The sequence below is a fragment of the Mauremys reevesii genome, linkage group 1 (genome assembly GCF_016161935.1).
Source record: "Mauremys reevesii isolate NIE-2019 linkage group 1, ASM1616193v1, whole genome shotgun sequence".
NCBI classification, from domain to species: domain Eukaryota; kingdom Metazoa; phylum Chordata; order Testudines; family Geoemydidae; genus Mauremys; species Mauremys reevesii.
In genome coordinates, this window is record NC_052623.1 from 355,176,592 (window position 1) to 355,196,717 (window position 20,126).

At 43.4% G+C, this 20,126-nt stretch overlaps 1 protein-coding gene and 1 long non-coding RNA gene across 6 annotated transcripts in view; both read right to left on the minus strand.

The window, feature by feature from the left end:
* The window catches only part of AHCYL2 (adenosylhomocysteinase like 2), a 202,836-nt gene that overhangs the window by 119,915 nt on the left and 62,795 nt on the right, over positions 1-20,126 (minus strand). The window lies entirely within an intron of this gene.
* Positions 1,483-16,401, minus strand: LOC120395473. Its single transcript, XR_005592648.1, has 3 exons — positions 16,271-16,401; positions 3,099-3,281; positions 1,483-1,975 (listed from the first exon to the last, which is right to left on the minus strand). It is a non-coding gene; the product is annotated as an uncharacterized LOC120395473 (long non-coding RNA).

The window sequence follows — 20,126 nt, forward strand, 5'->3', positions numbered from 1 at the left end:
TGAGCAGGGCCAGAAGCCTGGACTCTGTCTGGCAGGGGGCCTGCGCTGGAACTCCAACTGGAGCAAGGTAAGTGGGGCCCCACTGGTGGCCGAAACCCCAGAGCAGTGACTGAGCGGCTCAGCCCGCCGCCGCTCTGGGGTTTCGGCCACCAGCTCCTGTCAGTTGGGGTCTCAGCCCACTGCCAGCCTGGGGTTCCTTAACCCAAGCTAGCAGTGGGGGCTGAGCGGGATCAACGGTGGGACCCCAGCTGGCAGGAGCCGGCGGTGGAAACCCCAGAACAGCGGCAGGCCGAGCAGCTCAGCCCGCACCACGTGCCATCAAAAAATCAGCTCACGTGCCACCTTTGGCATGTGTGCTGTAGGTTGCCGACCCCTACTGTAGTGGCTACAGAACTTTCAGATGCAGAAGGCCACATTCCTGGATCTGTATGCTGAGCTTGCCCAAACCCTCAAGGGCAGACACACCAGAAAGAGCGCTATTTTGACAGTGGAAAATTCGGTGATGATTGCACTCTGGACATCTGCAAGCCCAAACTGATGTTGGTCAGTGGGTAATTATAATCCAGGTGTGCAAGGCCATTAACACCTCCTGCTGCACTGGACTGAGAGACTCCGGCAATGTGCAGGAAATATACAGATTGGAAGAAATGGGTTTTCCGAACTGTGGTTGGGAACTGATAGGACACATCCCAATACTGCACCTCCCTCCCCCGTCTTGCTTCCAAATACATAAATAGAAAGGGATACGATTCCATCGTTATGCAAGAGCTGGTGGATCATTGAGAACATTTCACTGACATTAACACTAGCTGGTCAGGAAAGGTGCATGATGCTGGGATCTTTAGGAGTACAGGATGTTTCCAAAAGATGCAGCCAGGGACATTCTTCCTAAACCAGTATATTCACATTGGTGAGGTTGAAATACCAACAGTGATCCTGGGGGCCCAGCCCACCCTTTGCATCACTGGCTCCTGAAACCATACACCGGATTTCTGGACAACAGCAAGGAGAGATTTAACTGATCAGGTGCAGGACAACTGTTGAACACGCATTTGGTAGCCTGAAAGGACATAGGTGATCCCTCACCCCTACGGTGGATCACAGCCAAGCAAATATTCCTATTGTTTTTGCTGAAGGTTGCAAATTATATTTGAGAGGCAAAGGGGGAAACATTACCAGCAAGGTGGAGGGGTGAAGTGGAAAGACTGCCTGCTGATTTTGAACAGCCAGAGACACAAGCCTGTTGAGGAGCTGTATGGCTGAAGGAGGCCTTAAAAGATCACTAAGGTATGCCATGGTATTGCAGTGTGCTGCTTGTGTGTAGTTGGTTTAAATTTGTTTTTTAATTATTGATAAATGCCTATTATGAATTTAGTGGGAGGGGTAGCCCTTTTTCAAAAAATAATTGTACTGAGTCGAACTGAAAACTGAGGGTTATCAACACTTATAAAACATTAAATAAAACCTTATTGAGCTTTACACTTTTATTGTATATATTAAATAGCAAAGAGCTAGGCGCTTGCTGACTGATCCTGCAGATCAGGGTATGTATAGTCATAGTTTTCCTTATTTCCACCACTGTTGAGTGGTAGGGATAAGATGGCAGGCTCTGCTGGTGCCTTGTTTGGTGTGTGGTCTTGTGAACATCAAATTGTTCAAGTGCAAAAGCTGATTGGGAGGTCTTTGGGCATTTTGCTCCATAATATTCTGCAACATCTGTATTTGTTGTTTAGGCAGAGTCATAGCGTCCTGATGCACCTCTCACTCCCTCTGCCTTCGAGCATATGATTATTCCAGTTCTGGTCCTTCTGCCCAGTCTCCATCATGCATTACCCTCCAATCGCTACTCTCCCAGTCAGCAGCCTCTGAGAGTTGGAGAAGCTCTGAAAACATATGCTCCCTTGTCCGCTTCCTTCTTCTCCTGATCAACGCCAGCCTTTCAGCAGCTGTTCAAGGAATGCTTCTTAAGGATAGCCTGGCCAAGAATAAACAAAAGACGCATTGCTAGATTTACAATGGTAACAGAAAGAAAAATATATGTCTTGAAAAATATATGTCTCGAAAACTTCCTAAAAGTTTTCCCATAACAATCTTTATAAAACATGACGAGCACCAGACTAGCTCCAGGACAGCTTGCTTCAGGACTGCTCTGTGGCTCCAGGCATGAGGAGTAGCATGGGAGTCCTGTTGTAAACCCATCTCCATAAGGGGACAGGTGGGGGATACCGGGTGCCCAGGGGCTGAGTGTAGGGATAGTGCAGTAAATATTGCTAAAATTATTACAGGCAGTGGTGATAATGGCTGATCCATTGTTCTGGGGGGTGACAAAGGCCCAGAGAAGGCAACTGCTCCAGGTGGCTTGAGATCACCCTGGTCCATACACCACAAGGATCTTTGCAATGAGCTCCAGGAGCACCATGGCAGTAGAGTGGTATGGCAAGGTCTTCTATCGGGGGCTGGGGGGAACAAGGCTGCCATTCCTAGAAATGTCCGGGTAAAGATCAGAGAATCTCCTTGAAAAAAATACCCTACAAGGGAACAAGGGTGGTCCCTGCTGCCTAGCGCTGCGGGTGAACCCCCCGAGGCAAGAATACCACCTCTCTCTCCATCCAAGCACAACATGAACATACTTTGTTTTGGACTGGGGAAAACAGGACTTGTGAACCAAATCTATGTCTTTTGCAATGTTTATATTATACGTTTACTGTAAAAATTTACTCTTAAAAAAAGGTATCCTGACAAGATAGTCACTGGATTGCTTGCAAGGGATATTTTTAAGTTTCCTATGTCCTTTATGTTTAACTTCAGGTCTCAGCGTCAGTATCTTTGTAAAGAACTGATTTTCTAATATGTTAGTGCTTTATTATAGCTGAAATTCTATTTTGATGCCAAAACATGCCGGCTATTAAATGATTCTAATAGTCTTATTTTATTGCTAATATATGTTTTTAAAATAAACTAGCTAATTTAAAAGTGAATTCCTTTGTTCTCTGACCACATCAATGGGTGCCATTTTGAAAGAGGGGAACAGTTTATGGGGAAGGTTTTGGGCATTGTGAAGAAAAATATGCACTTAAATCAGGCAGCAATACACCTACCTGTGCTCCCTTCCCCTTCCTCACTGGGCTCATTCTCTGGGCTTGTCTGGATCAGGTCCTGGCTCTCCATGGGGTCTGCATCCCCCTCCTTCTATGAATTCATCCTTGCAGGACACTGCTGAGGTTCTCTCCTCTGGATCTCACAACGTGTCCACTGTCACATTGGAGGTGATGGAAAGGTCCCTATCAAGTGAATCCAGAGGGCTGGTGGAGTGAGGGGAAAAGGACTGTTTTACCAGCACAGGTAATGCAGTGTCCATGCTGGCATTTTGCCAGTGGAAGTACATTGGCTGAGGACTTGAGTTGTCCAGGGAGGTGGTTTTATTCTGGTAACAAAGTCTGAGTTATGCTGATAGGAGTGAAATTTGGGTGTGGACTTATAAAAGCCTGTGGTGGAAAAGGGACCTTTGACACAACTTTGTACTCTAGACCAAGCCCTAGTGTATGTAAGTTCAGAGCGTTGCTCTGATTGCAAATATTTTGGAGGCTCTTTCAGGACCTAATTCAGACTCCATTTTTCAACTTTCATAGCCTCTCAGAACTAAGAAAATTATGAAATGGACAAATAATGGCCCAAAACAGGGACAAACACTATGATGAGACGTAACCTACTAGTTTAACTGGCTTTTTCACACCAGGAATTTACTTAATGGGGAGTTGAGCAAGGGAAATGAGTGGGAATTTTCCAAATTAAGCATTTTAAAACCACAATTATATCTGTAAAGCCAAGAAAATTATCATGAGTAGTGTATTGCAACAATGTGTTGCTTTAGAACATAGAAGAATTGAGGGACTAACCAAGCATTACAGCATCATTGCTCTGTCCTGCCGAAGCAGCCATAATTTATACATTCTTTGTGTAAACCCAGGAGGATGGACACAGACAAAAATGTTTAACAGTAAGTCTCTGCGGTGTCATTTTAATCACCTCATTTACATTGGCAACTATGGCTTCAGGGCTTCTGGGCCCAAATCCTTGTAGGAAGTAACACACTACCAATCTCTTCACCTATCAGACACTGTCTCCTTCCATTCACGTCTCTACACCTTTTCCTACAGTCCTCTCTATAGTTGGGGTGCCCTCTCTGATTCAGTGCACCACTTTTGCCCTCTCACTGCCTTCTTAACAGCTCACTTCCTTCAGCTTCCCTTCTTCCACTACCTGTCTCCTTGCATTCCTGTCTCTCTAATTTTTTTTAAATTGGAAAAAAAAATCAAAGTTGTTATAGGAAAACCATTTTAAACAAATCCAATACATGCTATGCATGCCAAGCCTTAGCAATATGTACTCCATTATATTGCATAGATCAGGTCTCTTCACTTATAGCTCTTTCACATGACTATTGTGTGTGCTGAACTTCAGGCACACAAACAGTCCCACTGAAGACAAATTAAATTAAAACACATTTCTAAGTTTTTGCAGGATTGAACCCTGGGATTGCAAGCTCCTCAGAGCAGGGACTGTGTCTTCTTTCCTGTCTGTTAGCTGCTAGAGAAATAATAAATATTTATACTGGGGAAGCCCCCACAATGTTTTAGGCACTGAACTAGGCACTACAGTAATCCAAATAAAAATAAATAAAATATAAACATATAGCAAGACAATCCCTACCCCAGTGATACTTAGGCCTCAGTGGTTTAGGAGCCAAATTAGCGATCAACATTACCCAAAAGTGCCACAGTAATGTGAATTCATTGTTTCATTTACTATAGTGCTATATAATCATATTTAAACAGTATGAAAAGGAAAATACTTAGTTTACATAGATATATCGATAGACTCCATAGGACTCAAAGGGAGCTCGAAAGGTCTTCTCGTCCAGTCCTCTGACTCAAGGCAGGACTAAGTATTATCTCCATCCCTAAATATATTTTATATATATACACACACATTATTCTCGCAGCAAAATGATTGACCAAGTATTATTTTATCAACTACAATAGGTTAATAATGTAGTAAAAGCACTGATTGGTTAATAATTACATCACACAGTGCTTTACTATCATGTGCTGCTGCAAAGAGCCACCTGAGACACATTAAAGAACCACATGCAGCTTGAGAACCACACACTGCGGGCTAGCCTACACTATACTTTCCAAAACTGTAACTTAAAGAGTTTGCCTAAAACCCACAAGGTCAGTAACATTCACTTTCCCTGTTAACAGAAACCTACTGGACATGCCGCTAAATCTTGTAGAATTACTGTACAAGAAAGGCATAGATAGGGTGACCAAATGTCCCGATTTTATAGGCGGAAAAGGCTGTGTTTAAGGGTTCTATTCCAGATTTTGAGAGGAACAGAGATAAATGATGGACCAGAGGAAGACCAGAACTCAGATATTGGCTCTCTTTCTGATAATTCTGGAGCACATTGGAAAGCAAGTCATGAAGGTTGCTCATTCTCTTTACTTCTCAATTCAGCAAAGACAACAAACCTGAGACCCTAAGCCCCAACTCTTCCACTGCTAGAAAGGACATAAAAGGATTCTGGATTGATAAAATAAAGGAAACAAGTATATCTTCTCCTACTCTTCCTACTGATTCTTTCCATGAGATTGGCAGAGCTGCAGCTGCTGGGATTCTACTGAAGCAAGAGTTCAGAGCAGGCAACACAATTATATGGTACCTCAAGGTGCCAAGAAGTAGTTTTCTTTCAGAAAAACACATTGCCAAGAGATAAAAAGGAACAAAATGTCAGGCACATTAAAATTCAACCCCAATAGTCTTAACATGCAATCAGTATGCATTTTCCCCTTACATAAATACTTCCTAGGAATTAGGAACAGAATCAAAACCACATGTTTAATGTGTAAACTTAATGAACACTGGCCATCTGCATGTCAACTGACAACCTTTCAAACACTGATCATTTGTTGAACAAATTTACAGCTAATTGAGTCAGAATACTTTTATAATATAATATAATTGGAGATATACCAATCTCCTAGAACTGGAAGGGACCTTGAAAGGTCATTGAGTCCAGCCCCCTGCCTTCACTAGCAGGACCAATTTTTGCCCCAGATCCCTAAGCCCCCTCAAGGATTGAACTCACAACCCTGGGTTTAGCAGGCCAATGCTCAAACCACTGAGCTATCCCACCCCCAGCTACAGCTGCTAAAAAGCACAGAAAAAGACTTTCAGTATTCCCTTCATACTGGCTCCTCTACAAGACATGAGAGGATTTTTCTCACAGAATGGTAGGCCTGGTCTAGATTAGGAAATAAGGTTGGCATAACTACATCGTTCAGGGGCGTGAAATATCCACACCTCTGAGCAACACAGTTAAACTGACCCTGCTATAGACAGCGCTAGGTTAATGAGAGAATTCCTCCATCAACCTAGCTACCGCCTCTTGGAAAGGTGAATTACCTATGCCGATGGGAGAACCTCTTCCGTCAGCAGCGTAGGTAGTGTCTTCACTGTAGCACTACAGAGGCCCTGCTGCAGTGTTAAGTGTAGACAAGCCCCTAGAACCTGGACACAGAAGAGACCTATGGCCATGTGTACCACCCCTCCTTATAGAATCATAGAATCTCAGGGTTGGAAGGGACCTCAGAAGGTCATCTAGTCCAACCCCCTGCTCAAAGCAGGACCAAACCCAACTAAATCATCCCAGCCAGGGCTTTGTCAAGCCTGACCTTAAAAACCTCTAAGGAAGGAGATTCCACCACCTCCCTCGGTAACCCATTCCAGTTCTTCACCACCCTACTAGTGAAAAAGTTTTTCCTAATGTCCAACCTAAACCTCCCCCTCTGTGTTGCTACACGGTATTCTCCAGGGCTTTGCCCAATCTAGTTATAAATGTCTTGAACGATGGGATTTGCCACCATTTCCCTTGGAATATTTTTAAATTACTTTTGTTTGTTTTTTTAAAGTCTTTAAAATACAGACCCTGGCTGTATTCAAGATTATTGCCTTGACCCAATACATAGCTGCACTCAGACAACACCCACTTCTTGGTGGTACATGATCAGGCCTTCCTTGTCTCAGGTCCTGAGGTGTAAAACTCACTTCCCTTAAAAGTTTTTCTCATTTCCTTTCTCTCGACTTTTAAAAGTTTTTAAAGCCCCCCACGACTGAACACTGTATTACCTTTCCTTCTCTTCCCCAACCCTCAATTTTTAAAAAAAACAAATGCTGTTTTACATTTTTAGAAGTGGGCTTTTTTTAAAATACATCTCACTACCAGAAAGGGTCTTGAGGCCTAATTTTTGCCCTTCATACAACCATAACTGATGATTTTTTCTTACATTTGCTTTGGAAGAACTGATTAAAGAGTTATACGACATACTAGCAGCAAACACGTGACCTATGCTCTGGGAATCTAGATTCAGTTCCTGGCTCAGCCACTCAACATATGTCTATACTAAACAATTAACCTGAGCTCCCGTAATTGTCCACACTGAAAAGCCTCTGACCCAGGTGCTATAAACCTGATCTGGCTTATGTGGCTGGGGATGTGGGGTTAAAGCCCAGACTTCACTTTAACTCAGGCTGGAAGCTGCGTTTGCAGTGAAGATGCAGGCAAAGACTTCCTGTAGGACCTTGGCCAAGTCACCTCACCTCTCTGTGCCTCAAGTCCTCACCTGTAAATGGGGATAATAGTTCCCTAATTCAGAAGGGCACTGAGAAGATAAGTTCTTTAATGCTGGTGACATACTCTAAAGACATGATGAGCACTACAGAGAAGCCTCTCTTGCAGCCCCACATAGGGTTAATCTGTATTTTATGATATTCAAAAGAACTGGTTTGGAGAAGAGATTTAAGGCTTTTATGGGTGTGTTGCAAAGAAAAAGTACATTCAAAGGCATAATTTTAGAAAAAAGGCCTCCTAGTACGTAGTTCTGGTTCTAGCTAGTAAAGAGACTGCATCTACATGGCTTGTGACCGATTCAGTTAATTGTAGAAATGGAGTCTGAACAATCAGCTGTGGGTGGGGGGTAGGTAATGAAATGCCTAATGAAAGTCCATGCTAATGAAGAACGTGGGAAGGGAGGCAATTAGACTCCCTTCAACTACCTCTGCACAGAAATTTTAATAGCTGAACCATTTGGAATCTCATAATGAGTTTCCATCTATAACAATCTATTCCATCATGAAAATATCTGACATTTATTGCCCCTTACTGGTATCAATGCTTAAGATAAAGAGACTTGCAAACTGACCCAAGGTCCTTAAACAAAAAAGGTTTAGAAAACAGCTATTGAACTGTCTGCAACCAACTAATATCTAACAGACAATACAGATATGCAAGCAACGGATCTAAACCAGGCATTGACTAAGTGCGGCTCACAGAATTTTAAAACATGTGCCTCCATCTTTATTCTGGAGCTGCAACTCCCACAAATCCCAGCATACAGAGCTCCACCTTGAAGAGACTGCACTGCTTTTAGTCTCCACACAGTTATACCAACATATTAAACAGAAACAGCTGTGCATGTGACTTTTATTGAAATGGGGAGGACTCCTGCTAAGTTACCAATGCAACACTCAAGTTGGGCATAAATCTAAGGAAGGAGCTAAGGCCATTTGCCTTCAACCACTGCAAGTCACCCAGGAAGTCGCTAACCAGATTTATCCTATTCACAACCAGAGCTCAAATGCATGCAGAGTTTGAAGAATGGGATTAAGAAAGGGATGGTGGAAGCCTCCGAGAAGTTCCAGACAAAGTTCTAAGAGATAAAAGTAAGACAGAGGTTACTGTCTATACGGAGACTTCTAGGCCCAGTATGCACACCGTTTCTGTACCAGTCCATGTTGGTTAGGAGAGCTGCTTTTTTTTTTAAATCAATATAATTACACCAGTACAACCCACCTAGTGTGGACACAGTTATACATCTTTCTTTAAATCAAGATTTGGGGACTTATGTAACTCAGCCAGAGGTTAGGGGTCTATTACAGGAGTGGGTGAGTGAGGTTCTGTGGCCTGCAATGTGCAGGAGGTCAGACGAGATGATCATGTTGGTCCCTTCTGGCCTGAAAGTCTATGAGTATGTATAAAGTTGTCTTATACAGATACAGCTCTATTCTCCTTCCCATATTTAAAAAAAAAAAAAAAAAGCTATACTAGTATAAGCACCTTTATACCAGTGGAACTATATCCATATTAGGGGGGTGGTACTGCTTTCATGATACCCGTAAAGCTGTAAAAACTTTTGTGCGTAGCCAAGGCCTTAGAGAAATTACTTGCTGGCCACATGGTGCAGGCTCTCCTCATTTCCAGCTGTTGCACTGCATTAAAAGACAGCTAAACATGAATTAAATGCTCCCCTAATATTACTTATCCAATGTAGTTGCCACAGAGATGTTAGGAGATTGTAAACGGGGAGAGGGGAAGATACCCTTTGTAATAAAACGTGATCTATACTGAACTTTTGAGAACCCCTGTTTATATCTCACAATAAGGTGCTTTACAATAGACAGGTATATAAATACTTAATACATACACAGGGCATTGATAAAATAGTTAATCTACCTAAGGTTTATCCGAACAAAGTAATCCTACTTTTAATTTGATTCATAAAGCTTAACAAAACTGACACCAGTTAGGGCCCTACAAGCTGGTGTGTTCCTGTGGAAAAAAATTATTATAAATACCACGACTCCTGAGATTAGCCAAATGCTATTGCAGCTTCCTTCAGACGTTATCAATGGAAAGCTTGAAAGCTCTGGACACAACAGCACTTACTCTCTTGGGACAAGTGAAAAGGTTAGCTTCTGACCCCTGCTAACAGATACACAATCTCCCAAGGAGTCTGAAAACAGTCAGCAAGAACAAAAATAGAAATTAAAATCCAGTGTACTGACCACAAGTCTCTGACAACTGCAGCAAATGAAGGAAAGCAGTACTATTAATTAAGGCTCTGATTCAGGAAAACGTTCCTTTTCAGGACAGCACTTAAGTACATGTTTAACTTGCTTAAGTGATGTCCTAAGTAGGAGTAGGCTTCAGCCCTTTGCTGAATCAGTACTTGAAACAGGAAGAGACTCACCGATTTAAACAGCAAACACAATATTAGAATAAATAATGGACATGTACATTCTAAATCTGTACCCATATTTTTGCTCTTCATTTTACTGTCTATTCATCTCTTCTATCCCAGATCACTACTTAATACCTTCAAGTTGTGTTAAGGATAAGCCTAAAAACACTCAAAATTGAATCCAAGAAGAGAGGTGCTTCATTAACCAAAGCAGCCACATGATCAGCATGCTACAAGCCCTGTATTCCCTTCTCCTCCCCACCACAATGTTTACCAAAACGTCTCGATTTCTTCTTGTCAATTTAGACAGTAAGCTCTTTAGGGCAGGGAAACTGTCTTACTTCTCCAAAGTGCCATGCACATTTGGGGAACTATATAAATAAATTTGCAAACTATTCCTGGGAAGGGCTGAGCAGTCCAGGGAAATGAAGAGGATTGAAACAGACAGATCACCTGTTCAAATCTGACTCAGGTCAGTAGCAAAAAATAGTTACCCGAAAGCTGTTCCATGGCCTATGCAAATTATTATTGTAGTGCATATGGAGCCCTAGTCATGGACCAGGACCCCGTTGTGCTATCCAGTGATCCTCAAACTTTTGTACTGGTAACCCCTTTCACACAGCAAGCCTGAGTGCGACCCCCCCTTATAAATTAAAAACACTTAAATATATTAAACATTATTAATGCTGGAGGCAAGCAGGGTTTGGCGTGGAGGCTGACAGCTCACGACCCCCCACGACCCTCTGATGGGTCCCTACCCCCAGTTTGAGAACCCCTGTGCTACGCAATACACAAACAGAGCAAAGACATCCTCTGCCCCAAAGAGCTACAATGTAAGTATGAGACAAGAGACAACAGATGGATACAGAGAACTGGGAGAGTACAAGGAGATGAGGAGACAATATTGGTCAGCATGATCAGCAGTGGTCTCAGCACACCTTGGTCACGTTGCATTTCCTCTCTGCACTTGATGCAATATTCACCCACTTCTTAACTGTACCTGCTCAGATTCATGAATGATAAGTGCAAAATATTTATTGGTCTGGGAATCTACGTATTCATTAGGCACAGCATTCATTAAGTTTGCAAAACTAGATTTGACAAGTGGTGGAATTAATAGGGGCAGAATTGCTTTATTTAGAGGCAAAATTTCACTCATTTTTCAAAAAATGTAAAGTAAAATACACAGAGTTTTGTGGTAAGAAGTGAGCATGGCAAAGCAGGCAGTTTTAACAAGGGACAGTAGACTACCTATGCAGGAGGCATCACAGCTACACCAAGAGTCGCAAGTAGCATCACTTAGTTCCATTCTTCCAGTCTGTATAGTCCTCCTACTTTTCCATCAGGCACCTTTGGTGGGCCAGAAACCACTGCCGCAACGTCCACCAGCATCTCATGGATGCTCTGCCCATTTGCTGAAACAGGAGTGAAAGAGCAAGGAAGAGAAACTCTTCAAATGGTGACTCCTCCATGTTGTTGGGCTAGTTGCCGGGAGCATGCAAACCCAAAAGATGTCTGCTTAGCAGGATCTGTTCAGAACTTGGCAGGGTGCAACAACTTCTGTTAGTGAGCGGGATAAACAGTCAAGTTTCCCACACAGTGAACCACAAACCAGGGGCTAGAGCAGCCATAGATGGGGAAGGCCTGGGTCCAGAAATTCTAAACCTAGGGTCAATATGCAGCATGGATGCTCAAGCTCTGGGCCTGCAAACCCAGGGCCCACAGACTCAAGTCACACTAACCCTGTGCTTATACTGCAGCCTACCTTTAATCCATAGGCAGGTAAGTTTTAAGGAGGCTTTTTCCAGGTCCTACCTACTTGCTTCTTCCATTCCACCGGAACAGTAAGTGTAATAAAAGGTGTAACTGAGCTCAACAGTATCTAAACAGAATTGCCAAATCCCAAGCTAAAACTAGACAAATTACATACTAAATCACTGATGTATACATTATTCTCTGACTCCATGCAAACTTCAGACTGATGCCATCAGTATGAATAGCTCCAGTCACCAACAGCAGGACAGGATAGGAGTTGGAAATTCCAACTCCAAGCACAGGAGGGAGTAAAATGCAACTTCTGCTAGCTTGCTGAAAATCTGGCTTCTGCATGAACTCCCCAAAAAGAGGCAGGATAGATTGATTTAAACCAAAATTATTTAAATCACAATGTTAAGTCAGAATTTAAATAAGGAAGCAAGAAACCTTGATTTAGAGAATCAATTTTAATCTTGTTTTGCATTTGTACTTTTTGGTTATTTTCCTAATGAAAGTTTGATTCTTACTGGTAACCATTCATGTTGATTTGCAACTAAATATAGTCTTTACGTTAAATTTGGTACATGTTTTTGCTAATCAGGAGGATACCCTATATCTATACACATTTATCTATACAACTATAAAGTTTAACATACATTTGTTCAGATTCTTAATTTTATATTGTGTATTTTGTTAGAAAATGGTGAATGATGTATTTTTTATTTACTAGATTAATTTTACTTGTGATTTGTGTCAAGCTGCATTTAGGTGTAAATTAGAACCCAATTAAAAAGGCACAAACCAGCATTTTAAAATGTTGATAAAATTATATTTTCTTAAATATCCAGCATATTTAAGGTGGTTTAATTTAATTTTGTAAACCATTATTTTTTTAAATCCCAAATTTTTCTTCTGTGAAGCTAGAACTAATGTTGCTGTCTACAAACAAAAGCCCAACTCATCACCCTCAACATCTTGCCTTATGCTGGGAGTTACAGGTCAGTTACCACTTGGCTCCATGTAACTAAGGAATGGAAGCAAGCCAGACACATGGCATTCACCTCAAACCTAGCACGGCTTGTTGTGGAGTCTCTGCAGAGTATGCCACTGGTTCTTGTGCTCTGCAGGGGACACAGGTCTTATTAAGTAGGGGTTAGGCTAGGCTATTACTGGGCACCCTTTGAATAAAAGCTGACAGGGTTTCTAAATTTACCCTTAGGTGAAGTTCATTTGATACCCACAGTTACAGAAGCCAACTTTTTAATATGTCAAGGGGGGTCAAAGAAATGGGACCACAAAGCTATTTCACATTTGGCCCTCTGAACAGCAGCTGATCCACAATGCAAATCAAGTGTGCGAAGATTGCATAAACCAAGCAAAAATCACTGCAAGAAACCATTGCTTGCAACTCCTTTACCTTGCAACACTTACCCCGTGTGCGCGGTCTCAATAACAAGCATTCCAGGCTGCAGCATCTGGAAGCAAATGTGGCTGAACTGTCTACATTTTCTCACAGTGTACCCCCCCCCCTTTACATTCAGAGAGAGATACAGAAATTACATACATGGAAAAGTAATGTTAGAAAACCATTATGTATTCTGCGCTGTGTGTTTTAACTTTACTCCTTTAAAGATGATCCTCTTTACACTTCATTTTGTCTCCCATTCCTATCTGACCTTGCTTCTTTGCAGCCTGGTCCCCTTCTCCCCTTGCAGGTTTCCTTCTCTTCTCCAGCACATGCTGCCCTGTTCCTTGATCCACTGTATGAGCTGCTCAGCCCCCTGGTCCTCTTCTCTGCATGCTCTCTTAGATATTCCTCCCTCACTGGTGGCTGGTAGTGCTACCTCCAGTTCCGGTGGTAGCTCGGACCTGTGAGAGCAGTTAGCCCCTAATAGATGTGACTAGGCTGCCACCCCTCCTCCCCCGCCCTTACTTCCTGCTGCTTGTATGTGCTTGAAGGCTCCGCTCTACAAAGAAGCTGTAGAAACTAAGTATGGAAGTATCATGTGGCAACTAGTCAGCTCTCTGCTGACTATCAGCAAGTGCTCCACAGACCACTTTTTGGGAACCAGGCCAGGCACTGTCTTCACTAAGAAAAAAACACATGTTCTTAAATTGAGCCAAGCTACACTTATTAAAAAACAAAACAAAGCAAAAAGCCTTTCACTGTATATATGTTCAGTAAAAATCAGTCTTTAGTAGGGATTCAATAGCTCCAGAGACATAAGAACATAAGAAAGGCCGTACCGGGTCAGACCAAAGGTCCATCTAGCCCAGTATCTGTCTACCGACAGTGGCCAATGCCAGGTGCCCCAGAGGGAGTGAACCTAACAGGCAATGATCAAGTGATCTTCCTCCTGCCATCCATCTCCATCCTCTGACAAACAGAGGCTAGGGACACCATTCTTACCCATCCTGGCTAATAGCCATTTATGGACTTAGCCACCCATGAATTTATCCAGTTACCTTTTAAACACTGTTATAGTCCTAGCCTTCACAACCTCCTCAGGTAAGGAGTTCCACAAGTTGACTGTGCGCTGCATGAAGAAGAACTTCCTTTTATTTGTTTTAAACCTGCTGCCTATTAATTTCATTTGGTGACCCCTAGTTCTTGTATTATGGGAATAAGTAAATAACTTTTCCTTATCCACTTTCTCAACATCACTCATGATTTTATAGACCTCTATCATGTCCCCCCTTAGTCTTCTCTTTTCCAAGCTGAAGAGTCCTAGCCTCTTTAATCTTTCCTCGTATGGGACCCTCTCTAAACCCCTAATCATTTTAGTTGCCCTTTTCTAGTGCTAGAATATCTTTTTTGAGGTGAGGAGACCACATCTGTACACAGTATTCGAGATGTGGGCGTACCATGGATTTATATAAGGGCAATAAGATATTCTCAGTCTTATTCTCTATCCCCTTTTTAATGATTCCTAACATCCTGTTTGCTTTTTTGACCGCCTCTGCACACTGCGTGGACATCTTCTGAGAACTATCCACGATGACGCCAAGATCTTTTTCCTGACTCGTTGTAGCTAAATTAGCCCCCATCATGTTGTATGTATAGTTGGGGTTATTTTTTCCAACGTGCATTACTTTACATTTATCCACCTTAAATTTCATTTGCCATTTTGTTGCCCAATCACCTAGTTTTGTGAGATCTTTTTAAGTTCTTCACAATCTGCTTTGGTCTTAACTATCTTGAGTAGTTTAGTATCATCTGCAAACTTGGCCACCTCACTGTTTACCCCTTTCTCCAGATCATTTATGAATAAATTGAATAGGATTGGTCCGAGGACTGACCCTTGGGGAACACCACTAGTTACCCTTCTCCATTCTGAGAATTTACCATTAATTCCTACCCTTTGTTCCCTGTCCTTTAACCAGTTCTCAATCCATGAAAGGACCTTCCCTCTTATCCCATGGCAGCTTAATTTACGTAAGAGCCTTTGGTGAGGGACCTTGTCAAAGGCTTTCTGGAAATCTAAGTACACTATGTCCACCGGATCCCCCTTGTCCACATGTTTGTTGACCCCTTCAAAGAACTCTAATAGATTAGTAAGACATGATTTCCCTTTACAGAAACCATGTTGACTATTCCTCAAGAGTTTATGTTTTTCTATGTGTCTGACTGGTAATGATACAAAATCTCATCTCTATGCTAGACTACAGCTCAGGTAACTATTGACCGAAAGTTATTACCATCTCGGGGGATTATTCAGCAACCTGTATGAAACAAGCTGGCAGTTCAGTCCAGTGTACAACAGTTTACATCTCAAATGCCACTACAAGTGGGCTCTTTGCAGTCTCAACAACTGCAACAAGGACTGATGGGTCAGAGAGACGATGACTTTGCTCGGCTCCCCATTACTCCCGTTAGGGAGTGTCTACATGGGAAAGTTTCACCAGTTATACCAGCATATAGTTAAATCGGTATAGTTATACCAGTATAACTCCCAGTGTAGACACTTGCTCATCTTAGACCATGTCTACACTACAGACTTATATCAGTATAACTACATCCCTCAAGCGTGTGAAAAATCTACACTCCAGGAAACGTAATTATACCAATCTAACCCCCAGTGTAGAGCTGAAGAGTTTCTCCTGTCACATAGCTACCGCCTCTCACGGAGGTGGATTAACTACACTGACAAGAGAAGCTCTCCCATTGGTGTAGGAGCGTCTTCACTAAAGCACTACTGCGGTGCCAATGCAGCATTTTAAGTGTAGACCTGCCCTTAGTTTAAGCTGCTTCCAAAGCAACATAAGCTGAATCAGTACAGGCAATCATGCCAGAAGAAGAATGTCTACACAAAGCAACAGAGAGTCCTGTGGCACCTTACAGACTAACAGATGTATTGGAGTATAAGCTTTCGTGGGTGAATACACAGAAAGTTACACTGATTTTACTATAATAATTTAAATTCCCATCCTACCTTATGCCAGTATAAAACTTTCTCATGCAGACAAGCCCTTAGAGACGGTCCTTATGGAACAGTGTTGAGGCATATTCATAGGACAGTACAGGGGAAGCTTGAGGTGTAGCTGCCCACTCGTATCTGCTCTGTGGGGGAACAGAGGATTCAGTCCCCAGCAATATTGATCTGGCTCCTTTAAATCCAGCTTAAAGTCACACAAATATGCTTTAAAACCAACAATTTGCATTTAAAAGTGATAATTTTATTTATGGATGCAGCAAAATAGCTGGCAGTTGCCAAGGCCAACAACAAATCAGAGAAATTAGCAGCTGAGAAAAACCATAAAAGTAGAGCAAGAGGAAAAACATTTTACTTGAAACTACTTATTAAAACAACAAGCAGCACATGAGACTTGTGCAATAATGTACCTTATAATTAGAACAATACAAATGCTGGCTGGCAAGACAGTTGGCCAAGCTCTGAAAGATGGGGGCACTAAAAATTGTCCAGATAACTTCCCATATACACCAATCAGATAAGAGAGTGAGGCCTCATCTATGCTTATAAGTTTTGTTGGCATAGTTATGTTGGGCGGGGGGAGGGGGGGGAGAGAATGGACCAAAAACTCCTCACCCCTAAACATCCCTATGCCAACAAAAGCATTAATGTAGATACCGTTATACCAGTAAAAAAGGTCTTTTGCTGGTATAAGCTGTCCCCCCACTAGGATGGTGTACCCATATAGCTATATCATAAAACCCTTGCTAGTATAGACAAGGCCTTTGTGACTAGAGCTGGTTGGAATGTCTCAAAATAAATTTTTCCATCAGAAAATGTTGATTTGATTAAACCAAAACTTTTAGCAGAAACATACCAGTTTGAGAAATGGGTTCCTTAGGTCCAGATGGAACACACAGATGCATGGACACAAAATAGCCAACTGTCCAGTGGTTCAAGTCCCTACTGTGGCTGATATAGGATTTGAAAATGAGTCTTTCACATGAGTGCCCAAATTGCTGGATTATTGGCTATGGTGGGGGAGAGGGGTGGCTAACTGGGTACATCTCTGTTTTCATTGAAAAATTCTGAAATTTTTCGTCTGATAAGGAACGAGATATTTTGAAGTCTTGGAAGTTTTCATAGGATGGGAAGGCCATTTCCTGCCCACCTCTATTAGTGACTCGGTTACTCTCTATGTAGGGCTCAGCCGTGAAAAAGGACAGCAAAAAATTCATCTACAAGGACTGTTCAATAATAGGCTGGGCAAGAGCAGTGAATTATCATTTTTGTATAATGCCAGCATTGCAAGAGGCACGTTAGAGATCTATGCAGAAGCCCCAGACCTGCACAGTTTAAACAGACAATTTGTAAGGAAAGGGGAGCAGTGACAACACAAACCATTGAAGCGGTGATGTATTATTTGTACTATGGTAGCAACCCCATTGTGCTATATACTTGTGTATATAGTATGTCTCCTTTGAGATACTGCCCTATGGGTGCTGCATGTCAGGAGATTTCCGAGCAGGGCTGGCTCCAGGCACCAGCTGAGCAAGCTGGTGCTTGGGGCGGCAGATTCTAGGGGGCGGCATGCCGCTCAATCCTAGGGCGGCACGGACGCTTTTTTTTTGGTTTTGTTTGCTGCTCTGGCAGCCCTGTAGGGCGCGGAGGAGGGGAGCGCCCTGCAGCAAACTCCGCAGGGCAGCCCGCGTCCTTCCCTCCCTGCCGACCGGAGCAGCGCGGAGCTCTCCCGGCAGACGGCGCGGCAATCGGGGCCACAGGGTGAGCTCCCCACTGAAGCACTGGCCGGCTCCCTCTCCCTCCCTCCCACTAGACCAGGCGCGCACTCTGTAGCACAGGGAGTCCCCCTGCACCCTAGGTCCAGCCACCCTGTAGGGTTTTTTGTTTTGTTTTTTCCCCTGCTTTGCCAGCCGCGCCATTGTCCCTCCCGTCCCCCCCTTTGCCGCTCCAGCCGTGGTTCCCCCCCCCGCTTCACCGCTCCGGCTGTGCTGCAGGTTTTTCCCCGCTTCCAGCCGCTGCCCACCCTGCTTTGCCGCTCTGGCTGTGCTGTTTTTTTTTTTTGTTTCCCCTCCCCCCGCTTTACCGATCCGGCTGTGCTGCAGGTTTGTTTGTTTTTTCCACCTGCTTTGCTGCTCCAGCCGCACCGTTTTTTTGTTTTTGTTCCCCCCCCTCCCCCGCTTTACCGCTCCGGCCGCACCGTGGTCCCCCCCCACCCCACACTTTGCAGTTTCAGCTGCGCCTTTTTTTGTCGTCCCTTTCCCGCCCCCGCCCGCTCTGGCCGCATTTTTTTTCCCCCCTGCTTTGCCACTCCGGCGCCCCCCCCTTTTTTTTGCTTGGGGCGGCAAAAAAGCCAGAGCCACCCCTGTTTCCGAGCATTATCTCAATTACTGAGGAGAGTGCCGAGGAAGTGGATTCACTGCAGACTGTACAACAGTCACACCAAAGAGCATGGTGTTGGGAAAATGTGTGCACAAACGGTGGCTTTGCAAACGTCCAAGATGGATATATTCTTCAGTAAGGCCATAGAAGGAGACTAAGCCCTGTGGAATGGGCACTCACACTAGGTGCAGGATGCACCCCCGAAACGTCGTGACAGGTCAAGATACATCCCAAAGAAACCCATTTTGACAGTCTTTGGATAGAAATCGGGTGCCCTTTCATTCTCTCTGTGAGGGAAAAAGAGTCTGGGAGAAGTCCTGAAAGACTTAGTCCTACTGAGATAAAAGACAAAGCTGCTTTTTACAGCCAGCGCGTGGAAACTGGCTCCCTCTCTCAAGGAGTGAGGCTTGGGAAAAAAGACCAGTAAATGAATGTCCTGATTAATGTGAAATTCTGATGAAATTTTAGATAGAAAGTGAGGATGGGATTAATGTCACCTTATTGTCAATCAGCCATATGAGCTCCTAGTTCCTGTACCCTTCTAGCCAAGGTGATGACTATGAGGAACGAGATCTTAAAAGATAAATGAAGAAGAAACAGCTTTCCATTGTTATAAATAGGGTTTTCCCAGGGCACTGAGGATTAAGTTGAGGTCCCACAATGGAGCAAGATGTGTGACAGGAGGAAAAACGTTAAACAGACCATTAATAAATCTTGCAATGATTGGGTGAGTGAAGGCTGAAAACCCCTCAACTTGGGGGGGCTGGGAACAAGGGCTGTGATGGCAACCAGATGAACCTTAACTGAGCTCCACCATAAACCCATACAGTTTTTAAATTTAGCAGGTAATCAAGAACGTGCATGAGGAGAGGCTCAAGAGGAGGTATTGATCATTGGGCACATCGCACGGAAATGCTTCCACTTCTGCAGTTGTTATCCTTGTGGTGAGTTTTCTACTACTCAGCAGTACTGCTTGAACCTCGGGAGAGAAATCCTGTTCTATGCCAGAGAGCCACTGAGGAGCCAAGCCTTAAGATGAAGCAATCAGAGGCTGGGGTGGGTCATGGTGCCAGATTCCTGGGTCAGAAGGTCCACCGTTGGATGAAGGCAAAAAAGCGGCTGTAGAGATAGACGGAGAAGATCTGGGAACCATACCTATCTTGGCCAGGATGGAGGTGTAAGGTTGGCCACCAATCTCTCATTTCAACTTGTTCAAAGCTTTGAGAAGCAGCACTGGGAGGTGAAGGGGGCTCAGTGTACAGCAGGATGCAAGGCCAAGGGGTACAGAGTGTGCCTCTAATGAGTTCTGACCATGCCCTCCCCACGAGCAAAAGCCCCAGATCAGAGGCAAATTTGCTGAAATAGGTCTTTCAGCTCTCACTTGTGTCTTGATGAAAATGCCTGCTCAGGGAGTCTACTATAGGCATTCTGTAGCCCTGGTAGATAAACTACTAAGATCTCTATGTGGTGGGATATA